This window comes from Schistocerca gregaria, chromosome 8 (genome assembly GCF_023897955.1).
Source record: "Schistocerca gregaria isolate iqSchGreg1 chromosome 8, iqSchGreg1.2, whole genome shotgun sequence".
Classification (NCBI taxonomy): domain Eukaryota; kingdom Metazoa; phylum Arthropoda; class Insecta; order Orthoptera; family Acrididae; genus Schistocerca; species Schistocerca gregaria.
In genome coordinates, this window is record NC_064927.1 from 267196011 (window position 1) to 267213762 (window position 17752).

At 42.6% G+C, this 17752-nt stretch overlaps 1 long non-coding RNA gene across 1 annotated transcript in view; it reads left to right on the forward strand.

The window, feature by feature from the left end:
* The first annotated feature begins 12477 nt into the window (after positions 1–12477).
* Positions 12478–17752, forward strand: part of LOC126285355 (uncharacterized) — a 486767-nt gene continuing 481492 nt past the window's right edge. Inside the window, exon 1 of the long non-coding RNA XR_007551627.1 lies at positions 12478–12699. This is a non-coding gene — a long non-coding RNA (uncharacterized LOC126285355). The remainder of the gene's footprint in view (positions 12700–17752) is intronic.

The window sequence follows — 17752 nt, forward strand, 5'->3', positions numbered from 1 at the left end:
TGCAACATTTCGACGGAATCCAAACTGATCCTCCCCGAGGTCTGCATCTACCAGTTTTTCCATTCGTCTGTAAAGAATTCGCGTTAGTATTTTGCAGCCGTGGCTTATTAAACTGACAGTTCGGTAATTTTCACATCTGTCAGCACCTGTTTTCTTTGGGATTGGAATTATTATATTCTTCTTGAAGTCTGAGGGTATTTCGCCTGTCTCATACATCTTGCTCACCAGCTGGTAGAGTTTTGTCAGGACTGGTTGTCCCAAGGCCGTCAGTAGTTCTAATGGAATGTTGTCTACTCCGGGGGCCTTGTTTCGACTCAGGTCTTTCAGTGCTCTGTCAAACTCTTCACGCAGTATCGTATCTCCCATTTCGTCTTCATCTACATCCTCTTCCATTTCCATAATATTGTCCTCAAGAACATCACCCTTGTATAAACCTTCTATATACTCCTTCCACCTTTCTGCCTTCCCTTCTTTGCTTAGAACTGGGCTGCCATCTGAGCTCTTGATATTCATACACGTGGTTCTCTTCTCTCCAAAGGTCTCTTTAATTTTCCTGTAGGCAGTATCTATCTTACCCCTAGTGAGATAAGCTTCTACATCCTTACATTTGTCCTCTAGCCATCCCTGTTTAGCCATTTTGCACTTCCTGTCGATCTCATTTTTGAGACGTTTGTATTCCTTTCTGCCTGCTTCATTTACTGCATTTTTATATTTTCTCCTTTCATCAATTAATTTCAATATTTCTTCTGTTACCCAAGGATTTCTAGCAGCCCTCGTCTTTGTACCTACTTTATCCTCTGCTGCCTTCACTACTACATCCCTCAGAGCTACCCATTCTTCTTCTACTGTATTTCTTTCCCCTATTCCTGTCAATTGTTCCCTTATGCTCTCCCTGAAACTCTGTACAACCTCTGGTTCTTTCAGTTTATCCAGGTCCCATCTCCTTAATTTCCCACATTTTTGCAGTTTCTTCAGTTTTAATCTACAGGTCATAACCAATAGATTGTGGTCAGAGTCCACATCTGCCCCTGGAAATGTCTTACAATTTAAAACCTGGTTCCTAAATCTCTGTCTTACCATTATATAATCTATCTGATACCTTTTAGTATCTCCAGGGTTCTTCCACGTATACAACCTTCTTTCATGATTCTTAAACCAAGTGTTAGCTATGATTAAGTTGTGCTCTGTGCAAAATTCTACTAGGCGGCTTCCTCTTTCATTTCTTAGCCCCAATCCATATTCACCTACTATGTTTCCTTCTCTCCCTTTTCCTACACTCGAATTCCAGTCACCCATTACTATTAAATTTTCGTCTCCCTTCACTATCTGAATAATTTCTTTTATTTCATCGTACATTTCTTCAATTTCTTCATCATCTGCAGAGCTAGTTGGCATATAAACTTGTACTACTGTAGTAGGTGTGGGCTTCGTATCTATCTTGGCCACAATAATGCGTTCACTATGCTGTTTGTAGTAGCTTACCCGCATTCCTATTTTCCTATTCATTATTAAACCTACTCCTGCATTACCCCTATTTGATTTTGTGTTTATAACTCTGTAGTCACCTGACCAGAAGTCTTGTTCCTCCTGCCACCGAACTTCACTAATTCCCACTATATCTAACTTTAACCTATCCATTTCCCTTTTTAAATTTTCTAACCTACCTGCCCGATTAAGGGATCTGACATTCCACGCTCCGATCCGTAGAACGCTAGTTTTCTTTCTCCTGATAACGACATCCTTCTGAGTAGTCCCCGCCCGGAGATCCGAATGGGGGACTATTTTACCTCCGGAATATTTTACCCAAGAGGATGCCATCATCATTTAATCATACAGTAAAGCTGCATGTCCTCGGCAAAAATTACGGCTGTAGTTTCCCCTTGCTTTCAGCCGTTCGCAGTACCAGCACATCAAGGCCGTTTTGGTTAATGTTGCAAGGCCAGATCAGTCAATCATCCCGACTGTTGCCCCTGCAACTACTGAAAAGGCTGCTGCCCCTCTTCAGGAACCACACGTTTGTCTGGCCTCTCAACAGATACCCCTCCGTTGTGGTTGCACCTACGGTACGGCCATCTGTATCGCTGAGGCACGCAAGCCTCCCCACCAACGGCAAGGTCCATGGTTCATGGGGGGAGGACTTTACCCTACACAATCGTCAAATCTGACCGCTAGTTATAACTGATCCCCCCTACACATTATGAAGCGTACGATGGAACCTGTGTGACGTGGGAGAATGCAGTATGGAATAGACAGTTCATCAGGTCTACGCCGTACACGCGTACTCCCATCATTCGCATACAGACAGAACCTACAATCGTCACTGTAGTCAATGGAGCGCCATTACACACTCCAGTCACCTATTTCACAACACCAGATTAGCCTTGCTTGGTGGTATCATGATGTCACTTGTAGCCAGATCAGAAGCACACATGATTTAATCGTGCTTCAAGCAGATGGTTCCCTATGGTGCCTGAAAACACGGGAGGTGCAACATATGCCCGGATTTCTCAACGGATGGTGTTGTTTTGGCCACCTGCTCGCACAATATATGCGTCTACACCGCACGGACATTCAGAAGCTTCTCTACTAGTGTGGGAATACTCCAAAGAGCACTGTTGAAAGCAGTGACACATCACCAATACATTGTGCCCAATATGCGCAGCAATCCTTCGATACGTCCACCCAGATACCCGCAGGCGCTCAATGCGACCGCATTCAAAAGGCTGAAGCTCTTCAGTAGGAGAATGTAGTCAGTAGGGCATGGCTGTACCCTAGAATGATTGTAGCAAGCACTGTTCACATCTAAACCCAGCACAGTTACTGACTGCAGAATCGTAACAGCCGGCTCACAGGCAAACCTTCTGAGCGCCATCTGATCGCTGATGACTCTGAGAAATCAATCAATAACGTTACAACCCCTCAATGTGTATATATTATACCCTGTTGCCGCTGAACAGTCCTTAAAGGGTGCTGAATATGTTTTTTTTTCTTTTTTTCTGGCAGCGCATGTCGTGCTCTCCTCGGAACCAATGCTCTCGAATTTTCATATGGTTCAAATGGCTCTGAGCACTATGGGACTTAACACTTAACATCTGAGGTCATCAGTCTCCTAGAACCTTGAACTACTTAAACGTAACTAACTTAATGACATCACACACATCCACGCTCGAGGCAGGACTCGAACCTGCGACCGTAGCGGTTGCGCGGTTCCAGACTGGAGCGCCTAGAACCGTTCTGCCACACCGGCCGGCCTCTCGAATTTTAGACAATAAGCTTCTACATGCACTAATCCCACATCTGCACATCACATGACGTCCCGCAGAGGATACCTCTAGTATCACTATAATTTCCCCTATTGCCTGCGCTTGGGAAGACCGACTGTCAGTATCACCTCTATATGAGCTCTCGTTCCTCGACCTTTCTGGTCAGCCGGCCGCGGCGGCCGATCGGTTCTAGGCGCTTCAGCCCGGAACTGAGCTGCTGCTACGGTCGCAGGTTCGAGTCCTGCCTCGGGCATGGATGTGTGTGCTGTCCTTAGGTTAGTTAGGTTTAAGTAGTTCTAAGTATAGGGGATAGGTGACCTCAGATGTTAAGTCCGATGGTGCTTAGAGCCATTTGAACCCTTCTGGTCGTGATCATTTAACAATAAAACCTCCGTGATCTTGCAGCGTGTGCCATAGGGGTCTGTTGAGCATTTTCGCAACACTCTCGCGCTTGCTAAACGATCCCGTAGCGGAACTTACTGCTCGTTGTTGGATTTTCTCTGTCTCTCCTATTAATTCACATTGATAAGCGTTCCAGACTGATATTCAATATACGAGCACACATCGAACTAGTACTTTGTAAGTCACTTCTTTCGTGAAAGAATTCCAGTCCCTCCAATGAATCTCAATCTGGCATCTGCTTTTCCTACAACCAGCTTCGTGTAGTTATTTCACTTCAGGTCGCTCCAGAATGTTACTCCTAGATACAAATAAAACAGTTTCTGGAACAGTCACTTGATTATTTTCACTGCGCACTTCTATGGTTCGCACCATTATCTTCACCGAGCGAGGTGGCGCATTGGTTAGACACTGGACTCGCATTCGGGAAGACGACGGCTCAATCCCGCGTCCGGCCATCCTGATTTAGGTTTTCCGTGATTTCCCTAAATCACCCCAGGCAAATGCCGGGATGGTTCCTTTGAAAGGGCACGGCCGATTTCCTTCCCCATCCTTCCCTACTCCGATGCGACCGATGACCTCGCTGTCTGGTCTCCTTCTTCAGGTGCACAATTGTTTATTTACATGACTGTTGTTCGTGAAAGGTACAGACGTCTTTTCTCAGTGCAGACCAAGGGCAGTGTAGGTTATTTTGCTTCTTTTGCTAATGATAAAAATGATTTATTTAGAAAAGGCAGTTTAGAGGTTAAAAAACATTAATTTCTGACAGTAAACTATACTTACAGAGACGGTAGGGTTGTAAAAGGTTTGCATACTGTTTCCCGATGCATGCAGTGAAGGTGACACACATCAGGCAACAGCATACAGACTTTTTACAACTCTACCATCCCTGTGAGTACAATTTACTGTCAGAAATCCATCTTTTTTAACCTCTTAAATGCTTTTTCTAAATGAACAATTTTTTGCATTAGCAAAAGAAGTAAAATAACCTACACAGCCCTTGGTCTGCAACTGTGAAAAGACGTCTGCACCCCTCACCAACACCAGCAGTGTACATAACAATGCTCTACCTGAATATGATGACGTGAACCTTCGAAACGCTTGGTGGCAAAATAAACAAGTGACACACGCAGAAACCGTTTCATTTATGTTCATCGACAGTTGCAGCCCTCATAATGCCGTCCTTTATGGACATCCTCGGTATTTTGTTGCTTTACTGTTTCCAGTCAGAGACAGCAACGGATTTGGAAGAGCAGTTGACCGGAGTGGACTGTGTCTTGCAAGTAGGTTATAAAATATAAGATGGATATCGACAGAAACAACACAAGGGTAACAGAATGTAACAGAATTAAATTAGGTGAAGTTGACAGAATTAGATTAGGAGACGAAACACTCAAAGAAGTAGATGGGTTTTACTATTTGGGAAGGAAAATAATTGATGACGACCGAAGTAGAGAGGATATAAAATGTAGACTGGCAATGGGTTAGAAAAGAGTTTCCGAAGAAGAGAAATTGTTAACAACGAGTATAGGTTTAAGCGTTAGGAAGTCTTTTCTGAAAGTATTTGTATCTAGTGTAGCCATGTGTGGAAGCGAAACATGGACGATAAAAAGTTCAGACAAGAAGAGAATAGCTTTCGAAATGTGTTGCTACAGAAGAATCCTGAGGATTAGATGGGTACAACGCGTCACTAATAAGGAGCTACTGGACAGAACTGGAGAGAAACGACATTTGTGGTGTATCTGGTCTAGAAGAAGGGATCGGTTGATAGGACACATTCTGAGGCACCGCCAATTTCATGACTGTGGAGAGGTACAAATCGCAGAGGGAGACTAACAGATGAATACGGTAAGCAGGATGTATGTTGCAGCAGTTCTTCGGAGATGAAGGGACTTGTACAGCATAGAGTAGCGTTGCACGATGAACTGCATCAAACCAGTTTTTGGACTGAAAACCACAAAAACAACAACAACGGCGTAATCGAACGGTGATGTATTGCTTCATGTGTTTATGTGCATTACGTTAGGTTGATGCCTCGGTGACTCACTGGTTAAGTGCTAGAATACTGCTCCAAAGGTCTAGGGTTAAGTTACGGTCACTCCTACGATTGTTGTCTGTGGCGTATCACTTCTTTCACCCCTGGTAATGTTTTTGTGTAAAAAATGCAGTGTAAGGCTGTTGTTCGGGGTCTAACTTAAACTTGAGGCCTTCTTATAACTGTGTGGCTAAGTCAGTAATGTATTGGTCTTCCATTTATTTAAGCTAATTCGCGTATTTTGGTTATCTAAATTTTAATAGGCAATCGGACTTAAGGGTTAGGTTCGAGAAGGACAGCATGATGGGAGAACTTATTAACAAGGTATATGCGCCAGTTCGAGAAACTTCTTACCGTCTACCTGCTGAAATGTGCCCTACTTACAGTTGTCATAATTTTAATCAAAACTCCCATCAACGTACTATTATCAGCATGGCCAGTTTAAATGAACCTCGCACTGATTTGACAGCACTCGATTTATACTGTAATCACAGACAAGATTATTACTGCGTTCCTATTCACATGCACTCTGCACCCGCATTCATACATTTAACACTGTCCTAATCTAGTTTGCCATTGCTAGTACGTTCCTTACGGTCGTCCATCATTTAAAATCTTCCCCTGATTACCAAACTAATTTCAGTTTCACAAGTTAAAGCCTTTTATTCCTGATCGCGCATCTCACCCGCATTCCCGACCTTCTCCTTCATAAATCTCCAGCGGGACTGACCTCTGGGTGGTGGTGGACTGACTCACTCACTTGCCAAAGCAAAAGGCGGGCGCCAAACAGCACCCTTTTGGTCAAATGGGGCTCCCCCGTCAGTGGCCCTAACTCGCTGTGTCAAAGATGCGTAATGCGAGATTCTACCTGTTCGGGACAGGGTCGGCAACTGTGTATGTGTGTCTCAATTCCTAAGGGACCAAACTGCTGAGGTCATCGGTCCCTAGACTTACACACTGCCGGCCGGAGTGGCCGAGCGGTTCTACACGCTGCAGTCTGCAACCGCGAGACCACTACGGTCGCAGTTTCGAATCCTGCCTCGTGCATGGACGTGTGTGTTGTCCTTAGGTTAGTTAGATTTCAGTAGTTCTAAGTTCTAGGGGACTGATGACCTCAGAAGTTAAGTCCCATAGTGCTCAGAGCCATTTGAACTTACACACTACTTACACTAACTTACGCTAAGAACAACACACACACACCCATGACCGAAGGAGGACTCCGGCGGGGTCGGTAACTGTAACCTTACACAGTTCAAGTTATCCTACCTCCTAGTAAGGCGCTGTGCTATTCAAACCAACCTCAGGGGTGACGACAGAGTCAGTTACGTTACATTTATCCTCGTTCAGGTCAACTGCCAGTCCGTACACTAATCGTTGATTTTCTGCGGATCTTCAGTCCTAAAATAATAGTCATAGCCCCGTATCCTCTCCATGGATGTAACACTTTCCCACGATCTTCTCTGACTGTAGTCCAACCTTCACATCGTCCTGTTTCAATTTCCCGCTTTGCACCCACAAAGTTCTCAACGTTTAACAACCATTTTCACATAGGTGACATAGTGGCACATTCATAATAATCACGCGTATATGTGTATGTACTCCTTTTTAATCTTTCAGAACCATCCTGCACCACAACAGCAATAGCCTACTCGCCACAAAAACATCGCCTCCTACGTCATAGTACCAGTCAAATCATCATTATCTGCGTTTCATATACGAACCAGCTGACAAACTCCGCGTCGCCCGGCTTTCCATTTTGCCAGTTTTGTTTTAAAAGCGAAATTAAAAAGTTAACTGTGTTTGCAGTGAAGTATTGTGAAAACTTCATTTCCATGTATTCGTGAAAACACCTTTGAGATTATGAAACAGTAGCACAAAAAAGTATAAATAATGTACAGATGCACAAGTACAGTATCGAAATTGAAAAATTTGATTCGGGGCAGTTTCTGTACACTGGACGCAGCTGCTTCGCGTGTCTACAACGCGACTTTGTAAACGTCTGTATTGCAACGCTTTTCCATAGCTCTATAGACGGCTACCGTTGTCGCCTACGCTTCGCAATAGGAAGCTGTCAAAAGCACCACCGTGTAGCAGGGAGCATTTCCTTAAGTTGACTGTACTGTAGGAGTGTCTTAATTGTAGAGAATAAATGTATTAAAACTTCATGCATGATGCGGCAGTTTTTCACCCATCTCAGTGTTTATGACGTCATATCTCCTGAACTGTGTGTCGTACAATATTGGAATCTTGTAGGTACATACAGTGGCATATGTGGATACTGTCTGCAAAATGTATTGCGAATAGAAGTAATAGAAGTAGTAAACTTAAACTTTACGCATAATGCGGCAGTTTTTCAGGCATCTCATTGTTTATGGCGTCATATCTCCCGAAGTTTGAGAGGCAGGTTGTTTCCTGACAGTTGTGTTCCAAGTTTGGTTGAAATCGACCATTGGTTCGGTAGGAGATGTGCAAATGTAAACGTACACACACACACACACACACACACACACACACACACTACATACAAACATTTTTATAATATGTATATATATCTCTCAATAGTAATTTTCATTTAGCGTTCTTTGTACTCATCAGTTTTAATGAACAAATTTATTTTTAAATCTCCAGTAATGTTAGACTGAAGAGCAATATTATGAATATTGTCAACTCCCTTTGTCATGTAGTTTGAATGAAATTAGCAACCCAGGGGAAGGAATAGAAACCGACAATCTAAATACTGTGAAAAAATACTCTGCAACAAGGTTGAAATGGCGGACCGTTTTTATTTTACAGTAGCTTATAAGCAATTTAATGAAACTCTGTTACAGGTCAGGCGTGATTCTGTAACCATTAAGATATTGTCTCTTAATCTGTCAAAAAGTAAAACTTCATTTCGTAGTCAAAAGTCCATCTAAAGAATACAAGAGATGTGAATATCTCAAGCCGAAAATACGTGCTTCGAATTGCATGGTAGAAAAATACGGTAATAAAACGTGCTTGGCATCTGAAGTTTGGAAGTTTGTGGTAAGGCCTTATGGGACCAAACTTCTGAGGTCATCGGTCCCTAAGCATACACACTACTTAATCTAACTTAAAATAACTTACGCTAAGGTCAACACACACGGCCATGCCAAAGGGAGGACTCGAACCTCCGACGGGGCGAGCCGCCCAGCCAGTGATCAGACGCCCTAGACCGCGCGACTACCCCGCGCACCGTTTGGCAACTGATTATACACATTTGTTGATATTCGTGCTTCATATACACATTTATTATTTACAAGTCGAATGACGTAGTTTCAATCTTCCAGTTCTTACGAAGGTTTGCCGGAGATTCCTAACAGTAAACATCCCTTCTCACAGGTTCTTAAATGGAAACACCTTTTTCTCACTAGGTTAGGCTTCACTCTACCCAGTTAGGCAGGGAATGATATGTAGGAGTTGATACGTTATCTCAGTAATGGAATTAAATGTAGGGGGCAGTCAGATGAAAACAAAACAGTTGCAAAACAAGCGAGGAAACTGTTCATTATCTCAAAAGTCATCTCATTCTGAGACAAGACGATCAATGTCTTCATAGAAAAATGTTTGCGATAACATACGGAACCATGATTGCAGCCGCCCGCTGTGGTCGAGCGGTTCTAGGCTCTTCATTCCGGAACCACGCTGCTGCTGGTGTCGCTGGTTCGAGTACTGCTTCGGGCACGGATGTGTGTGATGTCCTAAGGTTAGTTAGGTTTAAGTAGTTCTAAGTTCTAGGGGACTGATGACCTCAGCAGTTAAGTCCCATAGTGCTCAGAGCCATTTCAGCCATTTTGCTCAATAATTGCACCACCCTCTTTGCCCGAAGCAAATCGACGGGCCGACCACATGTTGCCAAGGTTGTTTCGAGTACGCTAAACAAATTTCACTGGGAAGTGCTTACACATCCTCCATACCGTCCTGGTCCCTCCCCGTGCTATTTCCTTATTTTTGAAGCCCCGAAGCAAAACATTCGTGGCCGTGGAATTTACCTCAGACGAAGCCTGGGTATCACCATGGTTCCTTAGACAAGAGCAATCATCTTTCCATCAAGGCACCGAATGTCTTGTCTCACACTGGAATAGCTGTATTAATACTTATGGTGACTACTTTTGAAATCAGCCAGCCTCTGTGACCGAGCAGTGCTAGGCGCTTCAGTCTGGTACCAAGCCGCTGCTACTGTCACAGGTTCGAATCCTGCCTCGGGCATGGACGTGTGTGACGTTCTTAGGTTAGTTAGGTTTACGTAGTTCTAAGTCTGAGGGACTGATGGCCTCAGATGTTATGTCCCATAGTTCTTAGAGCCATTTTGAAATCATAGACAGTTTACTTACTTTTTTACCATCTGTGTCGTTTTCATTTGACTGCCCCTTACAAATAACCGTCCCTGTTATTATAGCAAAGTTGCTAAAAAATATTCCCGCAGCAGACCGACCAAGGCGCACCGCCAACGCAGCTAAATACAGGCTTGCTTAGTCGCTCTCAAGATTACTTACAGCGTCTATCGACACGTCAATTACCAGTTATGAATAGTAACAATATCTGCAAAAAGTGAGGAGGTAATCAATACTATATATTTAATTAGGGAGATTTGTAGGGTGCTGACCTGTTCTACTGTGTGTGAAATCTTATGGGACTTAACTGCTTAGGTCATCAGTCCCTGAGCTTACACACTACTTAACCTAAATTATCCACATAGCCATGCCCGCGGGAGGACTCGAACCTCCGCCGGGACCAGCCGCATAGTCCATGACTGCAGCGCCTTACACGCTCGGCTAATCCCGGTGCTGACCCAAGAGTAGTTCGGCCATTGATTTTGGCCTACAAATGTTTGACAGATGCCACAACAAAGCGATCAGATGCTGCTTGGGTAATCTACAGTCAACTACTACTACGAATGCTCATCTCACCGAAGCTAATGAACCACCACTCGAAGTCAGACGGCAGTTCACTGGCTCTTCCTCATACACGTATCGCTTGGGCAACACGCTTTGTTTTCGAGGATTCGTCTACTATCCAAGAAATGCTTCCCTAGTAGATCCTGATTTATAAAGAAATTTACACTACCGCATAATGTACATCTGTACATGCTGTGTCACCGAACCGCAACAGTTTCGCATCGTCACTGATTCATGATACACTATCGAAATACAAAAAATTTAGAGGGACTTCTGCAGTGATCTTTAAGTAGGAACTTTACTACGGTAACACATACGTGGAACCCAGTATGAGCATGCAACCGTCAACGGAATTTTTAAGTGGGTGGAAAGAAGCACACGGTCACTACACAGATGGATTATGTACCTCAGATTGCATTGGTATCGTGTATTACGACTAGCAGTCATGTCATAGTGGCCGATTCCAATTTTTCTCCGGAAGCCTCGGTTCTTACAGCGGTGTTCACTGTAATACTAAAGGGATCTAAATATGCTGATGGCTTAGATAAAGATTTAATCACCATTCTGGTAGGCTCAGGAACAACGTTGCTGCTCATACGGAGTCCTGTTGTCCATAATGCCATTAATTACTTGTTTGCCATACCACAGCAGAACTACAGCACCATAAAGAGAAAATCTCCACACTACGTGTAAAGAGACGCTATGATACCTGTGTCAATGAAGCAGTCGACGTTCTCGCCAAGTGTCATCCACCATGGGACAAAAACGTATGAACATGTCCAATACGCAGACCTTCCCCAAGACGCACGGCAGATCAGAATCTTGTGCAACAACGATGCCTATCATAGCCACACGAGGGAGGAGATTGTGCAACTATACTGCCAAGCACCCTTGCACGGCCATAGTACTCTCTTGCTACGTACCACAGAAAGTTCCTGCTCACCATGTTTCACCACAGCTTTAATCACGCCTTATTACCGGGCATACCTGGCCTGCAATTTCTATGGCTGTTTACAAACAGGCTATTCGCACAGTTCGACAAAGCTGTACGCGTACACAGAATGTTTGTGTGTCAAATTGAAGTAACGCGTTGCAGAAACTGACAAAGGAGAAATTATGGGAATGTAATGCATTCGTAATAGTTAAAGAAACTTTGAACAATCTGAATTGGGAAGATAGACATCGAGTATTATCGAAAATTTCAAGAACCAGTACCGAGTGAGGAATCCAAAAGTATTTAGCTGGTCCCTTGATATTGTCATCTATGAATCTCGAAAATAGACTTTCATTTCTACATCCAAATCCGCATCCAAGTCAGCACACGGTGTGCCAGAATTTATAACACTATTTTCTAACGTCTATCATGTGAGACAAGTGACGGCAATTAAATGTGTTCGTATCCACCAGTAATAATAATGTGTTAACTTTCAAGTGTGCAATGTCACTGCATAGAAAACAGCGACAAAGTGCAGTACTGCCTATGTGAGTCTGATGAATAACGCAACTGATTATGCTTTATATTAACTGGAACTGAACGGCTCTTGCTCGAAACTAAATATTATCATAAGCTGCCCATGAAACAGCCTTGAAAAACTAGGTGTTATTGTTACCAGAAAGCAAGAAATCACAAGCCGCTTACCGCAAAAAAATAGACAATTGGTTGTTAAGACTTTTTTGCAGCTGTAATCGATTTAATTTCTGCAGTTGTATTAGAAAACTCACAGAAATTTACTTTACAGGCTTCAAATAAGTCGCGCGTTTGTGTCTGTGGTCAATGTCATTTGCATACGCGCCTGTTGTGTAGCGTCGTCGCCGAGCGACCTATCTTTGCCTTCGAACATCTTTGGATCGGAAGGCGGCACCCATACGCGGCCATCTTGCTTCCTGCCAGCAGTTGTAGTGGGAGAGCGTTTGTTCCGTTGTTGTGTGTTACGTATGTGGTTCTAACGTGTGTGAGTGTTTACGGGTGTTGACTCGTGCAACCGGTAGTCACTACTAATCCACCTGCATTCATTTCTACATTGTGCCGGGACGTCCTTCTCGTCAATAGATATGCAAGCAGCCGTCGATTGACAGTTACAGCGAGGTAAGCGGAGCCTGCCGGCTGTAAGAGCTTTCAGGTTGCTGGCCTCTTCTGCCCGTAAGCATAGAACTGGGATCCCTAGAAAGTTGAACTAGTTTGCTGTTCCGCTCTTCGACGATAGCGGGCGACGAGGATGACCCATATCTGCATGTTTAAAAAAATAATTTATCAGTTCATGTAAACTAACCCTTGCTTCGAAACTGACTTATGAAAGATATGCAGGAATTATGATAACAGGCACTGTTTATGTGCGATGATTTCCTTCGTGGTGTAGCGCCAAGCATTACTAATTAATAGCTCCTATTTTTCACTCACACTTGCTTGTTTTTGGACAAGCAGTGTGTTTACATTCGTCGTTGTTCGTTACATTTCAAGAGTAATGACACATGAGAATGAAGACACTACACGTCTGCAAAAGACTTTTGGTATGTTCTTAGTGCTTAAATTATCGATGCGCAGTTCAAAGTCTAATTGTTTGCCAGCAGCCGTTTTCTTCATCGTAAAAATGTAAAAACATTATTTTCAAACTCCACATAATAATAAAACAATTGTTAGAATGTTTTCGTTTGACATTTAGGCGGTCGCCGTCTTACGCGAAATAGGCCTGAAAAACGTAAATAGAAGAGAAGAGGATGGTGCCAAATGGAATTTAGCCAACAGAGTGTTACTATATAGTCAGTCTTTAAGACTGTTCTGTAAAATATCGTGTATAGTGACGCTGAGAATAATTTCGTAATTACAAAACGGACTAATAGAACAAACTAGAGATAAGATAGTAGGTTTCAGTAAACGAATGATGGATGTTGTGGAACGTCTTTAGCCTGTGCGTTTTGACCACATACCGATAAACAACACAGTAACGCAACCAACAGAATAAAGGCTATAAAAATGTAAAAGTTAATTTGTTTTAACTTGACGTGTCTAACTGCAGACAGCACTTTACCTATGCTGTAAGTAGCTGTGAATATGGTCGATCAGAACTTAAGATAATAAATATTTAACCTGCTTTTTAACATAAACAATTAGTCTCTAAATCCTGCAAATGCATTTCACTAATTTAGTTTTAACAAGAGCGTATTTATGGGCAGTTTTGTTTTGTACACATCACTTATTGAAGCTGCCTTTCAAAATACTTTTCACTGCAGTTTTTTTTTATTTCCTTATAAAATATAAAATAATATCCTTGCGATGTAGACAGGAAACATCAATTTAAGTGCAGGGTCACAGACTCTTAGCCATACTGGAAGTGTGTTTCATTTACTAACAAACGTAAATTGTTAATGAATGATCCCTACGATGTTCGGTAAAACACTTTCATGTTGTTATTGAAGAATATGTAACGTATTAGGATCTAGCCTTATTACTCCCAGCTTAAGGATTTCGAATGATATTTCTGCAATAAAAATTATGTCGTGGGCGCTCTGAGTTAGCTTGAATTTGCAACGACAGCCTTATCCATAGCGTTGCTCGAGGTGTGGATTTGGTTTGTTTTGAAGGTGACAGTTTGGTTGAGTGTTTGCGAACACAACGAATGTGAGTGCAAAGTATGCTCCTGTCAGGTTGACCTGTAGATAAATTCGACCTAAGTGTGGAGGGGATCAGTCGACATCGCGATACCGCCCTGATACATTGTGGACATTTGAGCCTCAAAAAATCTACCATTGGATGATGTCACTAACACTAAACAAAATCCGACGTACTTATGAGACCTCCACAAGCGTAGGGTAGTTTGGAAAGGGGTCCGTTCTTGTTATTAAAGCCTTGAGACATGCTAAAAATTGTAAAACTGCTGTGGAATAGTGCAGTTGATAGCTGTCTTTGACCCATGACGTCATTAAAATACACACACACACACACACACACACACACACACACACACACACACACACACACCTCTATAGCAGCTCAAGCGCTTTCAAGCGTATTCAGTAAGGCGATCACAACACCTCACTCATTACCGTACACCAGCGAACTAACACCAATAACACGCGAAATATTTAACTCCAGCAATAGAACGAAACTAACGGGATAACTACGGAAAGTACGGCGTTTCGGGCAGTGTCAAAAATATGTCAATAACAATCGAAGCCTCATTTCAAACAAATATTAACCCTCAAATGACGTACACGGAATCATCAATAATCAACCCGACCACCAAAAAAAAAAAAACTACCACACACTACCAACCTCTATAAACAGTGATGTCCTAAAGGTGAACGGCAGCTACTTACACAAATAACAAACTTATGAACTACTGTAACATACATTTCAGTACCCACGCCCCAAAGCAAATTACCAACACACACAAACTCACCACACTTACTACAATCAACACACACACACACACACACACACACACACACACACACACACACACACACACTAGAAAACCAAAATAACCAGAAACGCTCTAAAAACACCGCCGCGTACACTCGTCCGTGGTTTGAGAAGCAAAGACTTCTTTCAGTTTTATAAATTCTGCAAACTGTTGACACTTAACATATTCCTCTACGAGGCCATATAACTGCAGAAATTTAATTGTTGCAACCGTATCGTAGCCCGTAGCAGCATCCAACGAATGACTATTAGTTTTTGTCGTAAGATACATGCCTAGCACCAGACGAAATCCACAATTTTCTATCCAAACCATGAACAACATGAATTAATGCCAAAACCGAAAACAAATTAGGAACCAGTAAACTAACGACATTAAAATACGTCACTGATAAGACAACAAAAACTAACTCCACAAGAACCGTACAGTACAAATCCAATGTAGCACTAACATCACTCACAAACAGTTTAGAAACATAAAACCCAGCGCTAATGTGTGCTACCGCTTGTCCCAACACTCCCACAGCAAATACAGTACTTTTTCAAACTCGCCGAGCTGCAATGAAGTCATATAACACGGTTACGTCATGGGCCAAAGCCGACGGGTTGACCCAACGGCACTATCCAAGCCACATCCCATAACACCTAAATGACTTATCGTAAACAGAACTGGTGATAGTTGCGTATTGGATCCCCCCTGGAAGATTTTTTTGAGGGGGGGGGGGGGGGAATGCCAATACTGCCACTCCCATCAGCCACCGACCCGAGTGCCAACGTAGTTTGCGCCGGGGTTATACATAGTAAGTAGATCACTGCCACCTTTAAATTATGGCGCGCATATGGCTGCAAGTATAAACAAAGCCGGCTATATAGCTGTGATAACAGTTGAGGCGCTCAGCCCACTGTAACACCACAGATCAACTTAAGTCGACTCAGCTATAGTAGCATCATTGACAGTTTGCAGCACTGATTCAAAAGCTAGCATGTTGTATCAGTGTGAAAGTCGGCCTGGGATTGAATCACACTTTTCTGATCTGTACAAGGGCGCTTATCCTGAAGAATCTTTCGAGTACAAACAATATATGCAAACTGGTTGTGCGTTACTTCAAGCTAAGTAACTGAGTTACTTACCACGATAGCATAAAAAGTCTCTGACCTGACTATCCACTACTTTGTTTCAAAAAATTATGTAACTGTGAATCAAGACCTTCAGCCTGACGAAGTAATTGCATGGCTCTATTTTGAAGAGAAATGCTCCTTCGTTGTCAAGAATGCTTCCTGTCCAATATTTTCAGAGGGAAAATTTTTAAGTTATTGTGCATCTCATTGTTGCCTGAAAAATAAAATTTTATCAGAAAACTCAAGGCAGTAACACGACATTTTTAAAATATATACGCGTTGTGTGGCACCACCTCCTGAAAATTATTGTTGTTTAGTTTGTCGAAAATGAGCAAACACAGCGCAAAGTATTGTGTGTAATGAGTGACAGCCGAAGACATGATGCAGTTGCTGCTTTAAAAATTCTTGTGTTTCCTGATACTCCAAAATGTTGATTCGCGTGAGAAACTTTACTAATTAATTGTAGACATCCACAGGAAAAACCAATAATGCAATTTTCTGTTTTGTGAATAAAAAGATGCTTTTTCAAATGGTAGTTATGCTAATATGGATCTGGCTTACTTTGAGATACAAGGTTTAACAAATCCATCACTTTGGCTAAAAAAAAATTGTTTTTGGGCAAATTCAGTCCTGGATATCCAAAAAATTATGACAGGTTTTATAGAAAAAATTATCAGCAATCAAGGTCACAGAATGAGATGTTTCTAAACGAACTATACAGAGAGATCAAGCTACATCAACTTCGGATAAATTTGGCAGCAAAATTTATTGGCAATTTTAGATGCCTGTGGGAGCAGAAACAGTGAACCACATGACATAAAACTTACAGAATGTACACAATATGAGAGCTTCAAATATATTACCAAGTCTTACAGCTTCACCACAATTAAGCACTGAATTATAGCACTTCGAACATGGCTAAATAAAAATTGTGCGCTCTCCATTTGAGGCCCCTGCCCGCAAACTAGTATAATTTTGGAGCTAGGGAAGAAAAATCGGCACACCAAATTTGAACAAAATGTGAAACAGAAAAAAAAACTAGACGACATGTAATCAACTCAGATACAGTGTGTCCTAGGAGGTACGGCTAGTATTCAGCGATATGACAGGAAGATCATTCAAAGCATTTAAGTCTTGTAGACATTAGCTCTAAAATGAATACCTTAAGAGCTGTGAGCGCTTGCTCATCTTAGATGCAGTGGAAGACAGATCTTCTATTATACAGGTGATCATTGTTCTTTAAGGTATGCGTTTCAGAGTCCATGCTTAGACTATTTTGCTTCGAATGATCGTTCCTGTCATATCCTTGAATATTGGCAACTTCTCCCGGGACATTGTATAATGGTGCTCTCACTTACCTCCACCGGGCGAGGTGACGCAGTGGTTAACATACTGGACTCGCATTCGGGTGGACGGCGGTTCAATCCCGCGTCCTGCCAGCCTGGTTTAGGTTTCCCTAAATCGCTCCAGGCAAATGCCGCTATGGTTCCTTTGAAACGGGCACGGCCGATTTCCTTCCCAGTCCTTCCTTAATCCGATGAGACCTATGACCTCGCTGTCTGATCTCCTCCATCACAGCCACCCCAACTTACCTCTGTTCTGT